Here is a 20,979-nt window from a genome sequence, read left to right as displayed (position 1 = left end):
TCCTAAGAATTTTTGGCTTTCCCCACTTGACCTCTTCCCTACCCCATCCCCCCGTCCTGCTTGTAAGAGGAGAGTTCCCTCCCCTAGCCCGGTCCCTCCACCTCTCATTCCACTCCCGTCCATCCCCCTAAGAGTCCCCCCACCACTAAGGGAAACAAAAGTGGCACTCCGGTCCCCTGTCCTAAGGCCACTTCTCCACCCACTACCCATAAGGGCAAGGACCCGCCTCCTCCCAAACCCAAGCCCAAAGACCCACTCCTGATAACCCCCACTCAACCCCCACCCCTTGAGGTGCCTGCCTGCCATCTCCATGATGCCCCTGCCCAATGGAGTGCCAAGTTTGTCAGAAGTCAAGTTGGGCATTGGACGTTGCCTTGTGGTCATTTGCAAACTGTGGACTGGCCAATAACCGTGCCTGTAAATATGTTATTAATTATTTATTTGAATTCACGCTCTCTTTATCTGTAGGAGGCTGGCCTGGCTTTTAGTGGGTACCTGATGGTATTCACACCTGGTGCCAGGTCCAGTTATCCCTTATAGTAGATTACTAGTGTTCTAGCAGCTTAGGCTGATAGAGGTAGCTATAGCAGAGCAGCTTAGGCTAAACTAGGAGACATGCAAAGCTCCTACCATACCACTTATATCACATAGCACTAGGGGGGTCATTTTGAGCCTGGCGGTACGGGACTGCCAGGGCTAAAACAACGGAAGCACCGCCAACAGGCTGGCGGTGCTTCCAGGCGTATTACGACCGCGGCGGAAGCGCCGCGGTCACACTGCCGGGGCGGGTGGTATTCCGCCACTTTTGCCCCGGCGGTGATAATCCGCCTGGGCAGTGCTGCTTGTAGCGCTGCCCAGGGGATTACGAGTCCCCGACCGCCAGCCTTTTTCTAGCGGTTTGCACTGCCAGGAAAAGGCTGACGGAACGGAGAGTCGTGGGGCCCATGGGGGCCCCTGACAGGGCCCCATGCAGCTTTTCACTGTCTGCTATGCAGACAGTGAAAAGCGCGACGGGTGCAACTGCACCTGTCGCACGCCCGCAACTCCGCCGGCTCCATTTGGAGCCGGCTCCTATGTTGCGGCTGTGATCCCCGCCGGCCTAGCGGGGATCTCCAAATGCCCGCGGCGGGGTGTGGCCGCATTGGCGGCCGCATGGCGGTCAGATCTTGGCGGAAGGTCGTAATGACCCCCTAAATCACAAGAAACAAAATACTCAGAGTCACAAAAAATAAAGGTACTTTATTTGAGTGACAATATGCCAAAAGTATCTCAGAGGATATACACCCTTAGGAGGTAAGTAAAATACACAAAATATACACACAAACCAAAATCAGGTAAGTAAACAGTTAGAAAAGTAGTGCAAACACTGTAGAACACAATAGAATGCAGTAGGAGACAATAGGACTAGGGGCAACACAAACCATATACTCCAAAAGTGAAATGCGAACCATGAATGGACCCCAGGCCTAGTGTAGTGTGTAGAGGGTCGCTGGGAGTGTAAGAAAACACTAAAGGTGTCCAAGATACCCCACCCCAAGACGCTGAAAAGTAGGAGTAAAGTTACCCTACTTCCCCAGGAAGACAGTAAAGTCGAGATAGGGGATTCTGCAAGGAGAACAAATGACTGCAAAGCACTGAAGACGGATTCCTGGACCCGAGGACCTGCAAAGGAAGGGGACCAAGTCCAAGAGTCAGGCAAGTGTCTGGGGGGCAGGAGCCCACTAATCCCCGGATGAAGGTGCCAAATGGCTGCCTCCTGGTGGAAGAAGCTGAAGATTCTGCAACAACGGAAGGTGCCAGGAACTTCTCCTTTGGTCACAAGATGTCCCACGGCATGCTGGAGGATGCAGCGTTGTTTCCACGCAGAAATACCACAAACAAGCCTTGCTACCTGCCAGAGTCGCGGATGAAGATAATGGGTGCTGCCTGGGTCCAGGAAGGGCCAGGAGGTCGCCCCTTGGAGGAGGAGACAGAGAGGGTGCTCAGCAACAGAGAGAGCCCAGACAGAAGCAGGCAGCACCTGCAGAAGCACTTGAACAGGCATTCAAGAAATCTGAGCACAGCGGTCATCTCAACACAACAAAAGAGGGTCCCATGAAGCCGGTGGTCAACTCAGCGAGTTGAGCAATGCAGGACAGAGTGCTGGGGACCTAGGCTATGCTGTGCATGAAGGAATCCTTGCAAAAGTGCACAGAAACCCTAGCAGCTGCAGATCACGCAGTACACAGGATTACTGCCTGGCGTGGGGAGGCAAGGACTTATCTGCACCAAATTTGGATGGAAGGACCACTGGACTGTCGGGGTTACTTGGATCCAGCACCTGTGTTTACAGGGACCATGCTCGTCAAGCTGAGAGGGGACCCAGCGGACCGGTGATGCAGAGGTTTAGTGCCTGCGTTAGCAGGGGGAAGATTCCGTCGACCATGGGAGATTTCTTCTTGGCTTCCAGTGCAGGGTGAAGGCAGACAGCCCTCAGAGCATGCACCACCAGGAAACAGTCAAGAAAGCCGCAGGATTAGGTGCTACAATGTTGCTGGTAGTCTTCTTGCTACTTTGTTGCGGTTTTGCAGGTGTCCTGGAACAGTCAGCGTTCGATCCTTGGCAGAAGTTGATGAGAGAGATGCAGAGGAAGTCTGGTGAGCTCTTGCATTCGTTATCTGAAGAAAAACCCAAAGGAGGGACCCTAAACAGCCCTCAGAGGAGGATTGGCTACCTTACCAGGTAAGAGCCTATCAGGAGGGGTCTCTGACATCACCTGCTGGCACTGGCCACTCAGAGGTCTCCATTGTGCCCTCACATTCAAGATGGCAGAGGTCTGGGACACACTGGAGGTGCTCTGGGCACCACCCCTGGGGTCGTGATGGATAGCGGAGTGGTCACTCCCCTTTCCTTTGTCCACTTTCATGCCTGAGCAGGGGTTGGGGGATCCTTGAACCAGTGTAGACTGCTTTATGAAAGGAGGGCACCATCTGTGCCTTTCAAAGCATTCTAAGAGGCCAGGAGGGGCTACTCCTCTCAGGCCCTTGACACCTATTTCCAAAGGGAGAGGATGTAACACCCTCTCTCAGATGAAATCCTTTGTTCTGCCTTCCTGGGACTAGGCTGCCCAGACCCCAGGAGGGCAGGAACCTGTCTGAGGTTTGGCAGCAGTGGTAGCTGCAGAGAAAACCCCAGAGAGATAGTTTGGCAGTACCCGTGGTCCATGCTGGAGCCCCGGGGATGCATGGGATTGGCACCCCAATACCAGATTTGGCTTGGGGGGACAATTCCATGATCTTAGACATGTTACATGGCCATGTTCGGAGTTATCATTGTGAAGCTACATATAGGTATTGACCAATATGTAGTGCACATGTGTAATGGTATCCCCGCACTCACAAAGTCCGGAGAAATTGCACTGAACAATGTGGGGGCACCTTGGCTAGTGTCAGGGTGCCCTCACACTTAGTAACTTTGCACCTAACCTTCACTAAGTGAGGGTTAGACATATAGGTGACTTATAAGTTACTTAAGTGCAGTGTAAAATGGCTGTGAAATAACCTGGACGTTATTTCACTCAGGCTGCAGTGGCAGTCCTGTGTAAGAATTGTCTGAGGTCCCTATGGGTGGCAAAAGAAATGCTGCAGCCCATAGGGATCTCCTGGAACCCCAATACCCTGGGTACCTAGGTACCATATACTAGGGAATTATAAGGGCGTTCCAGTGTGCCAATCAGAATAGGTGAAAATGGTCACTAGCCTGTAGTGAAAATTTAAAAAGCAGAGAGAGCATAAACACTAGGGTTCTGGTTAGCAGAGCCTCAGTGATATAGTTAGGCACCACACAGGGAACACATATAGGCCACAAACTATGAGCACTTGGGTCCTGGCTAGCAGGATCCCATTGACACAGGCAAAAACAAACTGACACACAAATAAAAACGGGGGTAACATGCCAGGCAAGATGGCACTTTCCTACATTATCCAACATGATTACAGTGGTTGAACCACAGGTATGTGTCCTAGCTTTCTTTCTTCCTGGGTTCTGTTGCTGTCGATTTACTCTGCAGATTGTTCTGGGTGTGTGGTGTGTGTATGGTGTGTATTGTGCATGTGTGTGTCACTCTCCCCGCCGTCCCTTGTGTGCTAGGTGGCTGTACTCACTGTCTTCGTCTTCATCAGCGTTGGTGCTCCTGGACAGCCATCGCGTGGTACAGCATCAGGAAAACTTCCAGTTCTGGTTCCATGGCGGCTGTGGAGTCCTCTGGGTTCCTGGAGGTGAGTGTCTCCTTTTATATGATGTGTTTCCCCCAGGCTTTTCGTGGGGGTGTTAATGCCCTGGAAATCCTGAGGGTCTGCAATGTCATAATATGGTGGACAGATACTTGTCTTCTCCCTGCCTGTAGGTGGCTACCTCTGTGGTCAGTGGTCATACCACACTAGCGGTTGGGGTGGTACATTGGCCGTATATGGGAGGGATCACCACCATGGTAATAATTTGGCGGTCACCTGACTGCCAATGTCATAATGAGGGCCCAAGTGTCTTGTTTTGCCGAATGAGTACTGGCACTGGGGACCTGGTTAGCAGCAACACATTAAACTTCAGTCAAAGTTGCATCTAAAAAACAAGCAAAAAGTGGGGAGGGTAATGTAACCAGACCCCAGCTCCCTACACAAGCCCCCCCCAGCTAACAAGCCAGGAGAATCAGCCAAATTTGGGAGAGTCTTCACAGTATGTCAGGTGAGGAAGTGAAATGGAGCAGGCTGTGTGGTTGCACAGCCTACTCTGCCTCATAACCTACTGTCTAGGCCATTTCCTTTAGGAAGCTGTCCTACCTCAACAGTGTTAGGCCCCGATTCAGAATGCTCTTTGTTTGTTTTCTCCTTTTCTTTGGGATGAGAGGCGTCCACTTCTGCTAACCCTATGTTAGTCAAGCCTACCCAAAGAGGTCACCCACAAGTGGAGTAACCCCACCAGGACCAGCAGGGTCAGGGCACTTGGGACCTGGTTAGCAGTAACCCAGTGCATTTCAGTCATATTTGCACCTAAAAACTAGCCAAAAGTGTGGGGTGGGTGGTGCTGCAACCAGATCCCCAGCTCCCTACAGAGGGGAATATTAATAGTAATTCAGAGAGATGAGTTGAAATTATGTTGCAAGGAAATTACTTTATTGTATTGGTAAAAATGAAACTGCCGCCCACATTAACTACATTAACATACTAAACTATTTTAATAGATAGGAAACCACCATCCATGATATTAAATGCAGATTTTTACACAAACTCATTAGGTTATTTGGATACTTTACTGGATTATGCACCATGCAGTTTGGACAATGTACACTTCAGCAGGCACAATAATTCTCTGAACTATCTGTTACTGGAAGATGTTACCTTTGGTGACAACAATTACGAGAGTGAGTAGAGTGATCCAAGTTCTCTATAACGTCTCTTGTTTGTATTGTCAAAATCATGTTACACCCACTTCATTATATCTTGCACAACACTCTGTGCTCTCTAGACTTTCATACTAATTGAATGGGCTGGAGTGCATCTCAGGCAAAGATGTGTGCACAGATACAAAAGGTAATAAATATTTAGACAACACATTTTTTTGTTTCAAGAACTAAATATGAGCATGCATTGCTCATGTTCAAGAGCATAATGTAGGCCCCTGCAGCCCCTCAGTGAAGAGGGGCCCTACTTCGTGAGGGCCCAGCCCCTCAGGAGGCCCCATTCAATACACGGTCAATGCATATCTGTAAAATATAAGAGACTCAGGGCCCTCTCATGACATTCTGAAGGGGTGTCGCATCATTTTGTGATACACCACTGTTCATATTGATTACTGTGTTTAAGTCAGCTTCTAAACAGTTTTTTCTTAGAATCTAGTAGGAAATATAAATTAAATCAAATGCCACAGCTTTCAGGTATTTTCATCTATTCAAACTACATATCTCATGTTAATAAGAAAGCCACTCGTTATCTACTTAGCCCTTTAATGAGTAGCTTTTGGATAGATTCAATGCACAATCAGATTCTGAAGGTTTACTTGAAAAAGCCAATTTTAACAGTTATTCATGAAGCATACATAATAACATAGGGGGTCATTCCTACCCTGGCGGTCTATGACCGCCAGGGTAGGTGACGGAGGAAGCACCGCCAACAGGCTGGCGGTGCTTCCGGGGGCATTCTGACCACTGCGGTAAAGCCGCGGTCAGAAACGGGAAACCGGCGGTGTCCTGCCGGTTTCCTGCTGCCCCAGGGAATCCACCACGGCGGAGCTGCTTGCAGCGCCACCATGGGGATTCCGACCCCCTTACCGCCATCCTGTTCCTGGCGGTTTTCACCGCCAGGAACAGGATGGCTGGAACGGGTGTCGTGGGGCCCCAGAGGGGCCCCTGCACTGCCCATGCCACTGGCATGGGCAGTGCAGGGGCCCCCTAACAGGGCCACATTAAGATTTTCAGTGTCTGCTATGCAGACACTGAAAATCGCGTCGGGTGCCACTGCACCCGTCACACCCCTTCCACTCCGCCAGCTCCATTCGGAGCCGGCATCCTCGTGAAAGGGGGTTTCCCGCTGGGCGGGCGGGCGGCCTTCTGGCGGTCGCCCGCCAGCCCAGCGGGAAACTCAGAATGACCGCTGCGGTCTTTTGACCGCGGTACAGTCTTCTGGCGGTTCCCGCTTGGCGGGCGGCGACCGCCGCCTGCCAATCTAGGAATGACCCCCATAATGTCCTAATTGCAGTAGTGTAAGAAATTGGGTTGGGGATTGAGGGGTTGAAACCCTACTCAAGCAGAAACCACAATTCTTGCCAGGGTGAAGTCACGTACAAACCCTAAATTATCCTGTGCTCAGCTCTCTGGTTTAATTTATAGGCAGTTAGTAAAATATGCGTGCAGCTCTTCATACAGCAACACAGTAAAAATGCACACCAACAGGACCCTTCACCAGATTTGGAAAAACAGATTACTCTTTAATAAATAAAACAAGACCAAAACAACAAAATTCCAATAAGTAGAGCAGGAGATCTTCAGTTTCAAAGATTTCAGTGAAAATAGCACTAAAAAGCACAAAGTGCCAGCTGTGGCAATCTGGTCGTGCTGCACCAGAATAAATCACATATTCAGGCCAACTGCAATGCAGCATGGCCCGGCTTCAGGGACCCAGTTAGGCCTGCTGAGCAAGAATATCCTAAATATGTGTTGTGGAGCGTTGCAAAGTCCTGCGCCCAGGATGTGTTGTGCAGTCAAGGCAATGAATAGGTTCTAAGGAGCTGCAAAGCTGTGATGTGAGTTCCTGCATCATTATAAAGGGCTTGTGATGGGAAGGCCAGCATTAAGGATGCATCACACAGTTTAGGCAATGTACTGGATATGAGGAGCTATGAGGCTGTGTCGCAAGAATCTGTATCGCCATCAAGGCTACAAGGGCTTGCATAGAGGAAGCTTTGCACAGCTGTGGTTTTGATGTGGGCTGTAGGGTCGATGTAGAGTCCTTGTGCTGAGAGAACCATCACAGCAAAGGTGATGCATCGGTTCTGTTTGGGAATGCACCACGCAGCAGACGTGATGCTTTGGTTCCTCTGGGTCCACAGATGGACTGGTAGGGTACCTTTTAGGCCCACGTCCAAGGGTCCAGGACTGGAGTGGCACCACTTGTCAGAGAAGGACTCACAGATGGCAGAGTCCAAGTGCTGGGTTCCAGGTTGTTGGAGCCTTCTGACACTGAGGCTTTAGTCAGTAGGCCAGTCAACTAGCCCTTGGAGTCACTGTGGGGTCCTGTGTTCAACAAAGTCTGGTACAGTCCTTCTCCCCCCATGCAAGATGGCAGCAGGTCAGGCCAGCAGGGCAGTAGTCCTTCAGAGCAGTATCCGGTATAGTAGAGATCTTTTCAGCAGAACAGCAGTCCTTTTTCAGCAGTTTACTGAAGGGTTGGTGTCTGAGGTACAATATTTATAGCTGGGCCTTCCTTTGAAGTCGGAGAAGCTTCCAGAGGATTCCATTTGAAGTCCTCATGGTTTTCAGCTTTCTCTGCCCTGGTTTCAGACTAACCAGAGGGGCTATGCAGCCCTTTGTGTAGAGGTAGGACATATCCTAGTCAAGAGTAAATAGGGCTATGACCAGTTCCATCCTCCTCTCCTGCCAGTGATGGCCCATCCAGGCACATCTAATCTCTCCATTGTGTGTAGCTGTCAAGGAGGAATACAAATGGCCCAACTACCAGCTACACCCAGTCATGTGATCCAGGGGCAGGATGCAGGCACTAAATGGCTATGGCAGGAAAATGCCAACTTTCTAAAAGTGGTATTTACAAAATTGTAGTTTACATTCCAACTTCAGTATAAAACGGAATTTTTCATTATAATTTAAAAGATGCCAAACATGAACTGGTTACCTGTTCTGATTTGGATGTTACAGCTTATTAGATGTAATAAGGTAACTCCAATGTTATCCATAGAGAGGGGTATGCCTTGCAATTGTAAAAAGGAAGTAAAGTCAATACTAGGACATGTAAAACTTAAAATGATATGTCATACTTATTAAATACATTTCACTCTGCACTGTGGGATATTTCCGGCTTACCCTAGGAGTGAAAAATATATGTAATAAAAAGGAAGGATTGGGCCTGTCAAAAAGTTTATTTTGCCAGATTGAAACAGCAGTTTAAAACAGCACACACAGGATGCAGTGGCAGACCTGAGACATGTTTGAAAGGGCTACTTAAGTGGGTGGCAGAATAAGTGCTGCAGGCCAGCTAGAAGCATTTCGTTTCCAGGTCCTGAGTACATGTAGTACTACTTTACTAGGGACTTACAAGTAAATTAAATAGGTCAGCATGTGCACATTAGCACCAGTTAGCAGTGGCAAAGTGTGCATAGTCCTGAGGCCAGCAGAAACTAGATCAGCAAAAATAAGAAGGGTGAAGGCAAAAGTTTTAGGGGAAGACCACCCTAAGGGTGACAGGTCTAACAAACACTATATGCGAATGACTGTGACTTTCATAGAGAGGCATATTTTAGGCATGTTTAAAAATAGAGGATCTGTTTAGCTTTGGGTGATGCAGGTTGTGTATTTGCACAGTTCACACTGTGGTGCACTGTTGCAAATCAGGGAACTCAAATTGTTAAGGATTTATTTTAACCAGAAACATGATATTCCCACACTCCATGGGGCCCAGGAGGTTGGATCTTTGAAGTGATGAAAAATTGATCAGGAGCTGCAATTCAATTGATAATTTCAATATTATTCACTTTGGTAGAAGTCAATCATGATATTTTGGTATAGCTTTTAAAGTTTTTGTTTAAATCATTTAGCAATTGAATTCTTTATTACCAGATCATTAGATTTTCAGTACAACGAAAGAACAAAACATACACTGTGTTCCACAAAATGTATCCCTTTTCTAAGCTAACTAGAGTATAGAAAAGTATCAACAGAACCCATACAATATTCTAGGTTTTTGAATTGAAAGCATAAACCTATAACTGAAATTCTCCTAAAAAGAGGTTCAAGAGTGTCATAACAGCATGAATTCAGAAGTAGAATCTAATTTATTTCCTTGAAATGAATCTGAGATGCATCTGCAAAGAGTCTGAGTCAAAATGTATCTGAGTTGAAGTGCTCTCAAGAAAGTCTGCGAAAAGGACTCTCAAGCAGCCTAGGAAGAAGAGATTTCTTTCTAGTCTGGGAACAGGTGCTTATACAAAAACACATACCACCAAAATACAACAATCCACTTGGAATAACAAAACTCACAGGGTGGTGTCCTGCTGGGGTCATCAGACCACTATGTCTGTGATCACTTTGAAATGAAGCATTTTTTTTATCACAGTCCATTTTCCTTAAAGGATTACTGGATGTGTTTAAAAAGAAAATCAATTAAACTTTTCAGTTTTATTTTTAAAGAGCAGGTAGTGGTCCATGGGACCACTCATGTAACAGGATGTGTAGATGAAACATATATCCTGGCATTTCCTCTCCCTGCCACTGACCACCTCAGCAGCAACTGGATAAATCAACAGTCCCTGAACTTAGAGGTTGTGTGTTATGCTAGATATTTACTCACAGCCTTTGTAGCAAGATACCCTGGGAGTACTCATGATTTTTATATTTTCCATCACTGTGGACTGCACACCGGTCTGGTCAAAGGTCACTTTGGAAACAGCTAACTCTTCAGGATGTAAGCATTAATGTGAAGCATTTGCATGTCTATAGTGTGTGAAATTACATTTACAAAATGTACTATGTCATATTTGCAGATAGGATTCCATATGCTTTACAGCCTTGAATAGTCATTCAATATCTCCATTCAGGCTCTTCCAGTAAATGATGTGCTGCAGAGGTTAGGCTACACAGAACAGAACACTTCTGAGCGAAGGCCAATTCAATACAGCAATACACAAAGACCGTGTGTAATCAGTAGTTATTAGTTGGAAAGACTGTGAATCCTTCACACATAATTCTTTGGACACAAGACTGTTTAAAAGCACACAGGCAAAAAAGTCCAAGGCATACTCAGGAGAGATGCTGTAGGTGAGTAACACTGTCTCCTCTGGCACATTAGCCCTACCTTTCTACAAACAAACACTCAATAAGTGACAGTATATCCCAAAATTCAGAGTGATATGTAAACTTTCTATAGCCATTTGCATCTTCCTAATCTTCACATTAGGCCCTTTTCACAAAAGTATTTTTGGCAGTAAATGTATGTTTACGACTCAAAATATGTACTTCACAAATGATTCCCTTTTTTCATAGAATCTTTCTATTGGTATTATCTCATTAATACTTTAACAATCATATTAACAACCATTGAAACAATTAACAGCACTGCTATATGCAATCTTGTGACGTGATTTTATCCCCACATTTTTGGACCATGTATGTTTTACAATTATTGTGTATGTGTCTATAGGTATTTACTCCCCTCCTGAATTTTTTGAGATGTCGGTCTACCCCTTGCCCACACTCATTCCTTATCGTCTGATGATTCCATGATGGTGGGTTTCGTATCACTCAAACTTGGCTAAAAATGTATCCCAGACCTGCAGGTCTTCCTCTACTTTATCACATTTTCAACACTGTATGAGGTGAACATACTGCCCACTTCAACACATCTCTCTTCCAGTGCTCCACACTTCATCCCATATGAGCAATCCAGGTGATAGCCACCGTACTCTTCACTAGCAAAAGCATCAACTAGGTACATTTGTATTCCATCTTCTTTTCCTTATTTGGTGTTATATCTCCCAATATGCAAACCACGGGGGTCTGCTGTATATGTGGCCCCCAGATGTTGTACCACATTCTCCTAAGATGCCCTAACTGGTGAGCATTGCCAAGCCAGATGTGTAAAGGTTGCTGTATGTTCTGGGCATCAATGACACCCCTTCAGCTTCATGTGGTCCATCATATGGAGTAATACTGGTGTGATATAGGTACGATGAAGATAATTAAAGTGGGCTTATTTAAATGGTGAATTACATGATGCAGTGTGCACCAATGAGCACATTCTGCGCCTTTGTGTCTCTTCAGTCTGAATGCCTTCTTTGCATGCAGTTCTAGACAGGAACTGGTTTTCTTGGTGTGAGACCAAATGAGTTTACCTTCTGAGCTCCAGAAGTGCCCAAAACAGCAGTGGTGATGGGGGCAGCCAGGTTAGAAGGCCACAGCTCTTTAGCTGTTATAGCTATAATAGCATGAAATAGCAACTGACCATCCCCCAGAGCAAATGTTTCCTGTGCTGCTTAAAAGGTGATAAAGTCTTCAGTAGGGTATAGGCCTCATAATGTGTCACAACCCCCTTTCCGCCATGCTACCGTGCCCACTGCCCCAGCCAGGGTCAGGTAAGCAGGTAAGTCCCAAAAATGAAATTCCCTTGCAAATGAAGCCCTTTTCAACACTACCTCTACAGATCACTCCCATAGGGTCGTTGTGTGTGTGACGAGATACAACACTTTAGTCATGGCTCAGGTGCCCAATTGTAACAAATGTGGTAGTGCAACAGTCCTCTCCCTGTCCGCCAATAATTATTTCTCCCGATTCTCCCCCCTCTGCAAGCTAGTAAGCAGAGTGTCGAAGTTGGGATGCAATATAATACATCTCCATCTTTGGTACAGCAAGACCACCCTCCAATGTGGGCTCATACAAATATTCCTGAGCCACTTTGCACTGTCCTCCCTTCCAAATAAGTGTAGTGAGCAATGAGTGTCAAAGAAGTGTTGTAGTGTGTAGAGGCAGTGGGCAGAAAGACCATCTTTGCAACTCTAACCAGGCAAAAAGGCAACAAAGCACTGAGACCCTCTGTCACTCTTTTTATATTGTATTGGGTCTGTTTCTGCTGAGTAGATGCTATCAATTCACCCAGATAATGAATCCTATCCGTCTCCCATCACAATGGGAGGGGCAGCAATATTGTTGTGTCCGCCCTCTCCATTCCCCCAAGAGAGAACACCAGATACTTTTCTTTGTTGAGTCAGAGTCCTGTAATGCCCCCAAAGGTATCTAGATACTGCAGCATTAGGGGCAGGGACTGTTGTCCAGAGACAGTGACACCAAGTGGGTTGTATCTCCCACCTTAACACCCTATCCCATTAGCTCTCGCTTGCTTTGGATCACTAGGTGCTCCAGAGCCAGCGCAAAGAGAAACGGTGACAGTGGACAACCCTGTCATGTCCCTCTGCGCACCCTCCATGGAGTTGAACACAGGCAACCCACCGTGATGGAGTTGAACACAGGCGGCCCACCCTGGCCCTGGCTGTGGGTTCAGTGTATAACAGTTGTATTCATAATCGGAACTGAGGTCCAGACCTCATTGGCTTCCAATACCCTCATAAGGTACTGCCAGTCAACAGTGTAATACGCCTTAGCTATATCTATGGACACTTCTACCATGTCATCCCCAGAGTCTTTCATCTCATGCATTACATGCATGAACCTTTTCAGATTCATGGTTGTGCTTTTGCCAGATATGAATCCACTCTGATCCATACAAACTAACGTCAAGATCACAGGTCGTAACTGGAGTGCAAGCACTCTGCAAAGAATCTTACTGTCCATAATGATCATCGTGAGTGGTCGATAAGAAGATGGATCTGAAACGATCAAGCCTAATGTCCGTATCATGTGATGCATTATTCTCTCATGGATGGGGGCAGGATTCCTGTCACCGAGCCTCTAGATACTCCTCCAGTAAATGCAGGGTGATGTCTTCTGCATAAGCTTGGTAAAACTCTGTAGGGAAGCCAACGCCACCTGGGGACTTACCGCAGGGAGACATGCCAGGGCCAATCTGACCTCCTCTAAGGTAAGGGACACATCTAATTCCTACACTGCCAAGTCCCCCACTTGCACTAAGGTTATGTGTGCTAGAAACTCTGTCGCCTGCTCTGAGTCCTGAATGTGCGGACTGGAGTACACCTGTCCTTAGTGATCTCTGTGTGTGTAATATGGCATTTTGTGTACATACATCAGCCCCTGCAGAGGTCTTATGGTGCATGATATGGGAGTGTGGCATTTCCTGGCGTACTTTCCAGGTGAATAGTCATCCAAATCTGTCCACCTGTCTGTGTAGTGGTTGACAATAAGACTTTAGTGTGCAATGTTCAAGTTGATCCCTCACAGATGTCACTTGCCGCTGTATAGTCACCTCCTCACTTCTCTACCCTTCCAGCTGCCAGGGTTTCCTCCTTGTGTAGGAGTTCAGCCTGTAGGGCGTTGCACACCCTACATGAAAGGCCCATACATCTTCCCCTTAGGACCACCTTCATTACCTTCAAATCCATGTGTACTCCCCTTATGCAGGATGCTCCTTCCTCCATACATCAATGAACCCCTCCATTCTTTGTCAGTGAGATGTGCCTCCTGAAGGCACGGAGTACCTATCCTGTGCCATTTAAGCAGGGACCACACTCTGCATCATTTTTGGTAGTATCCCACCCCCGGTATATTCCAAGAGAGGAGTTTCAACTCATTCAGTATAGTCATTATCAATTCATTGCAATTGGTCCTTTCAGATATTACTCATCGTAGCAGCACATCAGTTACCCCAGTGCAATAACCATAAAAACAACCGAACTGAAATGCCCCTCCTGCCCTCCCACCCAGGACAAGTAACAGTTAATATGTACAGGATGCTTGTCCACCATCTGTGATTTGCCAGGTCTTGCACAACCTACTGGGAAAGTCCCCACTTTTCTGACCCTCTCAAATGACAACATATCAAATAACTGAACATCAATTTAGAGTTCAAGTTAAGCCCTGCCAGGGCCCTTGCGTTATTACAAAGTTCCAGCCCATGGCGTCTGCGTCTCAGAGTACCCCTCTCTCATTGGAGTATAAGGGATCCATACAACATTCAATGCTCATCCTATGACCCACAGACACCCCCAAGGTGCACGCTACTCAAGTCTTGCATGTCTGCTTGTTCATCATTAAACAAAGCAATAACGCACAGGTGTGCTTCACATTCCATGCTTTCAGGCCCGTCTCAAATTCAGGTACCCCATTCTCACTTTGTGCTCCGTTTCACCACTCTCTAGGCATTCAACTCATCCTGAGCACCTCTATCAGTCAGTCACACATATATCCTCTCCTATTCAGTCAGAGGGCTCACTGCCTCTCTCATAATTTCAGTTATAACAGACTGATCATAGCATTTTATAGTATACCAAAGTCTAATAGCCAGATTTACAAGGCCCTGGCGCCACCGGAGTGTCATATTTTGTGGCGCTCTGGTGGCACTAACCACTTCTCCATATTTAAAAGCAGGTATGAAGCCACTTTTTGTGACTTTATGCCTACTTTTAAATATGGGCCCCTCTGATGCAGTTTACTGCGGCAGAAGGGCGAGCAATGGGTGTTGCAGTGGGCGTTCACCGCAACACCCATTGCTTTTGATGCTGCCTCAGATTTACACGAGGTTGTAAATCTGAGGCAGCGCCAAAATCTAACGTCATCCCAGGGGTGGTATTAGCATGGCACAACTAGAAGGAATACTTCTCCATGTTTTTTTGTTTTTCTGCATTCTGCAGCAACACATAGAAGAAGCAAAATGCCATGAAGGATTGTTTATGTGCAGGGAAGGACACCTTCCTGCACATAAACAATCACACCCCTCAGCACAGACACCATTGTTCTATGGTGCAAGGATGCCTCCATTGGCGCAGGATGCTTAATTTAGCAATAGAACAGGGTGAAATGCAGGGGTGCACCGTATTCTTGTAAATGCAGCTCATTCCTGTGTTTCAAAACTGGCACAGCGTGGCACGGCTAATTTTGGCACAGTACAACTCTGTAGCAGTTTCTTGTAAATCTGGCTCTCATTCGTAACCCATGTTTGCATCTTGTTCTCCCATGTATGGCCTCAGAGGTCACCCAAAATGCAGTTTTCCATCTCTAGGATAATATCCTCTAGACTGAAAGGTGAGGTAGAGTTCTCAACCTCATCAGAAGTGGCCTCCCCCTACATCTCTGGGGCCACCTGATGGTCCTCTGTTATAGTGACCATTGTGCCATCTTCACTAACCACCACACATTCAGAGACCCCCCTCTATAGGGCACGATTGTCAGGGAGCATGGCGCCACTGGGATCCATGCCGCTCGCCATTCATGTGAGGCAGCTCCACTTCTTCCATCTTCCAGAGGGCTTCCACAAGTCACATCAGCCATGTAAAGCCACTGCTGCACCTCTTCCAGTTGCTCAAAGAAGTACAATTTACCAGCATAGATGACTTTCGGCTTAGCTGGGTTTAGGAACATATAACGTATGTTCATGGTTCTGAGACTTTTTTCACCTCCACAGAAGATTTACAGCACTCCTGTATTTTGTGCATATAATCTGGGTAAATCACAACATTCTGTCCCTCAAATTGTGGAGTAGGGGCTTCTCAGGCTGCTCTAAAGATGACATCTCCAGTTCTATAATTTAGAAATCAGACTATAAGGGCCCAAGGAGCTGCACCCGGGGTGCAGCTTTGGAGCAGGTGCTCTGTGTGCATGTTCTATCAGGAAATGTTCAGACAGCCCTGTAAGTTTTAACCCTGTCCACACCCAGTTTTCAAGGAATTGTTCCGTGAACTGTCCTTCTGCCCCCTCTGGAAATCCCAGGAAACAGATATTATTCCGTCTTGAACGCCCGTCTGCATCCTCCGTTTGGTCCTCAAGTATAGCGATGAGCTCAATCAATTGTGTTATGTGTTGATTAAGATGGCACACTTCAGTTTGGAGCATTATTATATTTGTTTCTGCCTTGGATACCGTCACCCACTTTGCTTAGATCTGCCCATAGTAGAGGAACTTTCACTGATACTCTAGCAATCTGCCCCTCGAACCCTCTCTTGAACCCTGAATGGGTTCCATCAGGGCAGCCTGTGAGGGCTCTTCTCCTCATTCAGGTGCCTGCTCCAGGGAATCCTTGGCCTGCATGGTTAGCCACTGCATGGCCTGCCATGAATTTGTATACCTGGTTGTGATGTTACCCTGTGCCTGCCATTGTGCCCGATCTTTCTCCATTTTGCAGCCTGTACCACACAGGTGCTAAATCCAGGTTAGTTCAAGATTATTTGGCCAAAGATCTCTGGTACTATGAAGATGTATATCACACTATTGTAGAGCCACTGCTATCTACAAGACTGTGTGCAGGCACCCAATAGTCGGAAAGGGCCAGCTGCTTATTATGCTTTCCAGACAGCCATCAGCTGCATCACCCAGCTGCCGATTAGTCTCTCAAACCAGGGGCCCATCGTCTTAGCAGATCTGCTTCCAATCTCTCACCTGTTAGCCTTTGTGCCATGGTGCGCTCACAAACAAGGCATGCTCAGAACCCTCACAGTAGCACCTCCTCACCTTTTGTCTTAGTGCCAACCCAATCGGCGTTACTGTACTGTTGACATGTGGGTTACCTCCATATCACTGTAGAATTATGTTTCCCCAGGTAGCTACCAGGTCTCATGTTTTGTCAGTCATTAGAGATGCCACATAAGTGTGCCAATCAAGTACAATATAAGGGTCCCCAGTGATCACCTCAACTCCTTATGCACTGTAACCAGGAGGCACACAGTGTTCAGTGCAGTGCTACAGCAGAAGGGCCTAATTTTCTGCACCCATTATTTCTGGGTAATCTCAGGCCCTACCGCCACTACAGTCCCCATGTGGTGTGAGGAACCCACATGGCCTATCCCACAATTTCACATGGATAATGCAGCAGTCTGCGCTGCAACAGGCCTCCTCACTGCTCTTTGGGGCCGCCCATCAGCACCACTGCCAGGATGCATGCAAGAACAAGGGCCTGCCCAGGACCCTAACACTAGCACCCCCTCACCTTTTGTTTTTGCGCCAAGGGTCCCCATTCAGCCCGGGTCTCAATGGTTTGTGCACTCCTCTGGGCTCTCCAACGCAGCCGCTGTAAACTCCAGTTGAGATCAGAGCCCACTGGCAGCAGACAGCTGCAAGTCCCCCCACCTCTTAGGTCTCCCGGCGGCAGATGCTATCCATCCAGTATAGTGTCCAGGAAGCCCAGAGAGTTCAACGCAGAGCAACCACTCCCTGTATAAGCCCCATGCAGCAACTCCTCGATGATTCACTGGGACACCCGCTCCGGGTTCCCCCGCACCACCCAATCAGTCCCATTGCCCATCCCTCGCAGTGTTTCACTCATAGGTACATACTAGGCCACTGCAGTTTCCACAACAGAGTCGGTTCACCGGGGCAGGATTATGCTCCTTTCACACCTCAAGTTCCTGCAAGGGCTATCATGTTGCGGTATAGTCGTGCTGAAGGTGTATGTAGAACTTGTAATGTAGGACGTAGCAGGAGCCTGTGGTATGTGTCACATTAACTTCCCACTAGTTCCTACACATAGAGCATCTTTCAAGGAATTCTTCTGGGAATGTTCCGAAGTGAAAAACAAACGAATCTACTTTCAAACAGCCCTGAAAATCTCTAGTCCTTTTGCTCTTGAATAGGGACTATTGTATAGTAATAAATAAAGTAATTGTTAGTCCAGTTTTTACAAGGTATAAAATAATCCAGGTGCCTGTGATGTGCCCTGACTCTTCAAATCCCACACACCAAATATTTATTTCAAACCCTATAATCACTATCTATTTTCTTTTCAAGCGAACTTAGAGAGTAGGTTTCTGTTGAATACTGAGTACTTCATTCCTGGCGATGCCAAGGTCCTCCTGAATAAAACCCAGGGTGCACCTACCATCGATGCAACAAGCGCAGCGGCACCAGTGTCCAGGCTGCCGAGGGTCCCATTGAACCCTGGTAATTGTTGTATTTTACCACCTCTTTAGCAGTGAAAGAGCCCATTTGCTTGTTTGTATCAAGGCCGATGTCATCCTTGCTACGATACTGATAACACCTTAACACCCCCCCCGCCCTTTTGTTTATTTTTTGTTTATGTTTTTCTCCAGCTTACGTTCTACAGTGTTTAAATCTCTAAGCGAGATCGCTTTCACACGTGGCTTCAAATACCCTCCCATTACTAGAATTAAATCACTAGTGAGAAATAAGACGGGGCAAGTAGGAAACTCGAGGCGTTTAGACATATTGAAAGCACCTAACTGATGTGGTATGTCTGCTAAACTGGATAATGGTCGAATTGTTATGTTTTGTTGGTTGGTTGGTACCAAACTCAGCTGCTTTTCACTCCTCTTTTCACTCCTCTCATCTTGGCTTAGTACAAAATATATGTTTGGAAATGTGTGATATGTTTCGAAATGTGTGATATTATTTAATGACTTGGAAGGAAAACCCATACTTTTAGCCGAACGTCAATACTAAAGTCTTTTTGAAAAAAATGTGAATTTGACTTCAACTGTACAACCCCTAAGTAAATTAACAGTCCAATGCAATTTTTGAAATCCCTTTCACAACCAAAATTTGCTTTGGTTTTACATCACTGGGTTATCAGACATGTAGATTGATATTTCTGAATGTTGACAACACAATTCAAATAAGCCTAAGACGAGATATATCCAGCAAAATGCAAAAGCCCAAATTCAACAGACTGTATCCACATCCAATTATCCGAGTCAAAACTAACCATAATAGGATCAGATCCCAGCAGCTGTGCACCAGGAAAGCCATCTGAAGGGATACTAAATTTACAATTGTTACAGTTGAGGAGAATATGTTGCATTGCAAATGGATATTAAAATACAACTAACCTTAGGGAGGACGGTTCTTTAATAGCATGACACTTGTCTCTTATGCAATCAAGTGCATGTCTTCAATCTCATCTGGGGAATTCTTTTCATATTGTACGTCCAGCTTATAAAATGTCCCTAAATTAAATCAACATGACAACTGGGTACATTTTCCAATAGAAGGTATTTTAATGTCTACAGAAGAAAAAGTGCCATTTATATATTTTTTAAATGTGGTAGCCCTATTGTGTATTCCTGGATAAGAAAATCAAATGTAAACAATCACAAGTCAATTTGTTTTATATTTAAGAATATTAACTATGAAAAGAGAAAACATTTTCACTGGAAAAAACCAAAGGCTACAGGGACGTTGTAGTTAGGTTCTGAATTTACTCATACACAACCATAGAAATTCAGCAGTTATAGTTACAGTTCTTTCAAGTAACTAAATACCACAACCTAAGGTGACTATATCTTGCACCCTTGCCATGCACAGTTCTCTTATCAGTAATTATATCACAAATGTTGTAATGATACCAGGATACCAGGACACGTTAAACTTAAAAAGCACATGTCCAATATTTTTAAATACACTGCAACCTGCCCTTCGGGCCAGCTACAGCCTATCTTAGCAGTGATGTATATGAAATAAAAAAGGAGGTTTAGGACTGGCAAGTGGGTGCCCTTCGCAGTACAAAATGACAATTTAAAACTGCACACACAAGCTTTGTAGTGGCAGGCCAGAGACATGTTTAAAGGGCTACTCTAGTGGGTGGCACAATCAGTGCTACAGGCCCACCAGTAGCATTTAATTTATAGGCCCTGGGCACATATAGTGCACTTTACTAGGGACTTACAAGTAAATTAAATATGACAATTGTAGATAAGCCAATATCACCATGTTTGAGAGTACGGAGCAATCACGCTTTAGCACTGGTTGGCAGTGGTAAAGAGTGCAGAATCCTAAAACCATAAAAATGAACTCAAAACTTGGAGGTCAGAAGGCAAAAACTCAGGGGGAACCACGCCAAGCATGCTAGCTCGAACAGAATAAGATAAGACTTTTTCCATCATGATTTTCTCAAAAGGTTATGGAAAGCACATTTTATACAAGTTCACAGTATTTTCCACAGCATCAAAAGGATAACTCAAAATTACCTTATTACTCTGGTGTGAGTAACATTTTTCCCCAGCCCAAACTACCACCCCTAAATTAGGGTGACGTAGTGAGCAAAACCCAGATCTGTGACTGGGGTTGAATGTTTGATTTGTTCTGCATCCATCCATCATCTGTTTTATTTACTATTATATATTATATGGTTAGTGTGCCAGAGTCTCTGAAATGAACACAGTGAAGGTGTTCATTTTGTCATGGAAATTATGGTTAGTCCTCCAGAATGAGGATATATTTTCTATGAGTTTCAAATAACTCTCTCATCCAGTTCAGTAAAGCACTCTGGCATGCTGAGTAAAACATGTATTTACAACACCAGCAGCAGGCTGGCAGTTACCTCTGGAATAATCAACTGCAGTTTCTCAAAGTTTTATAATAAACATCAGAGCACTTAGATTCTGTATTTATGACAAAGGTGTGGCACATTTGATGCAATAAAAGATTTATAAAACGTAAAGCCTGTCCTTTAGAAAATGAAGGGGATAAGTTTGTCATGGATATTTTGGAAAGTGTTTAAAAAACAATGGGATTTGTAAAGTGCATTACTACTCCTTGCGGAGTGTCACAGTGATAGGGTACTGACACAGTGGATGAGGGGTTTCCTAGTCTGATGGAAAAGCTGACTCTAAGCCAAAAAGCCAGGTGTTTAACTTCTTCCTTAATACGAG

This window comes from Pleurodeles waltl, chromosome 2_1 (genome assembly GCF_031143425.1).
Source record: "Pleurodeles waltl isolate 20211129_DDA chromosome 2_1, aPleWal1.hap1.20221129, whole genome shotgun sequence".
Lineage (NCBI taxonomy): Eukaryota > Metazoa > Chordata > Amphibia > Caudata > Salamandridae > Pleurodeles > Pleurodeles waltl.
Note: the sequence above shows the minus strand (reverse complement) of the source record.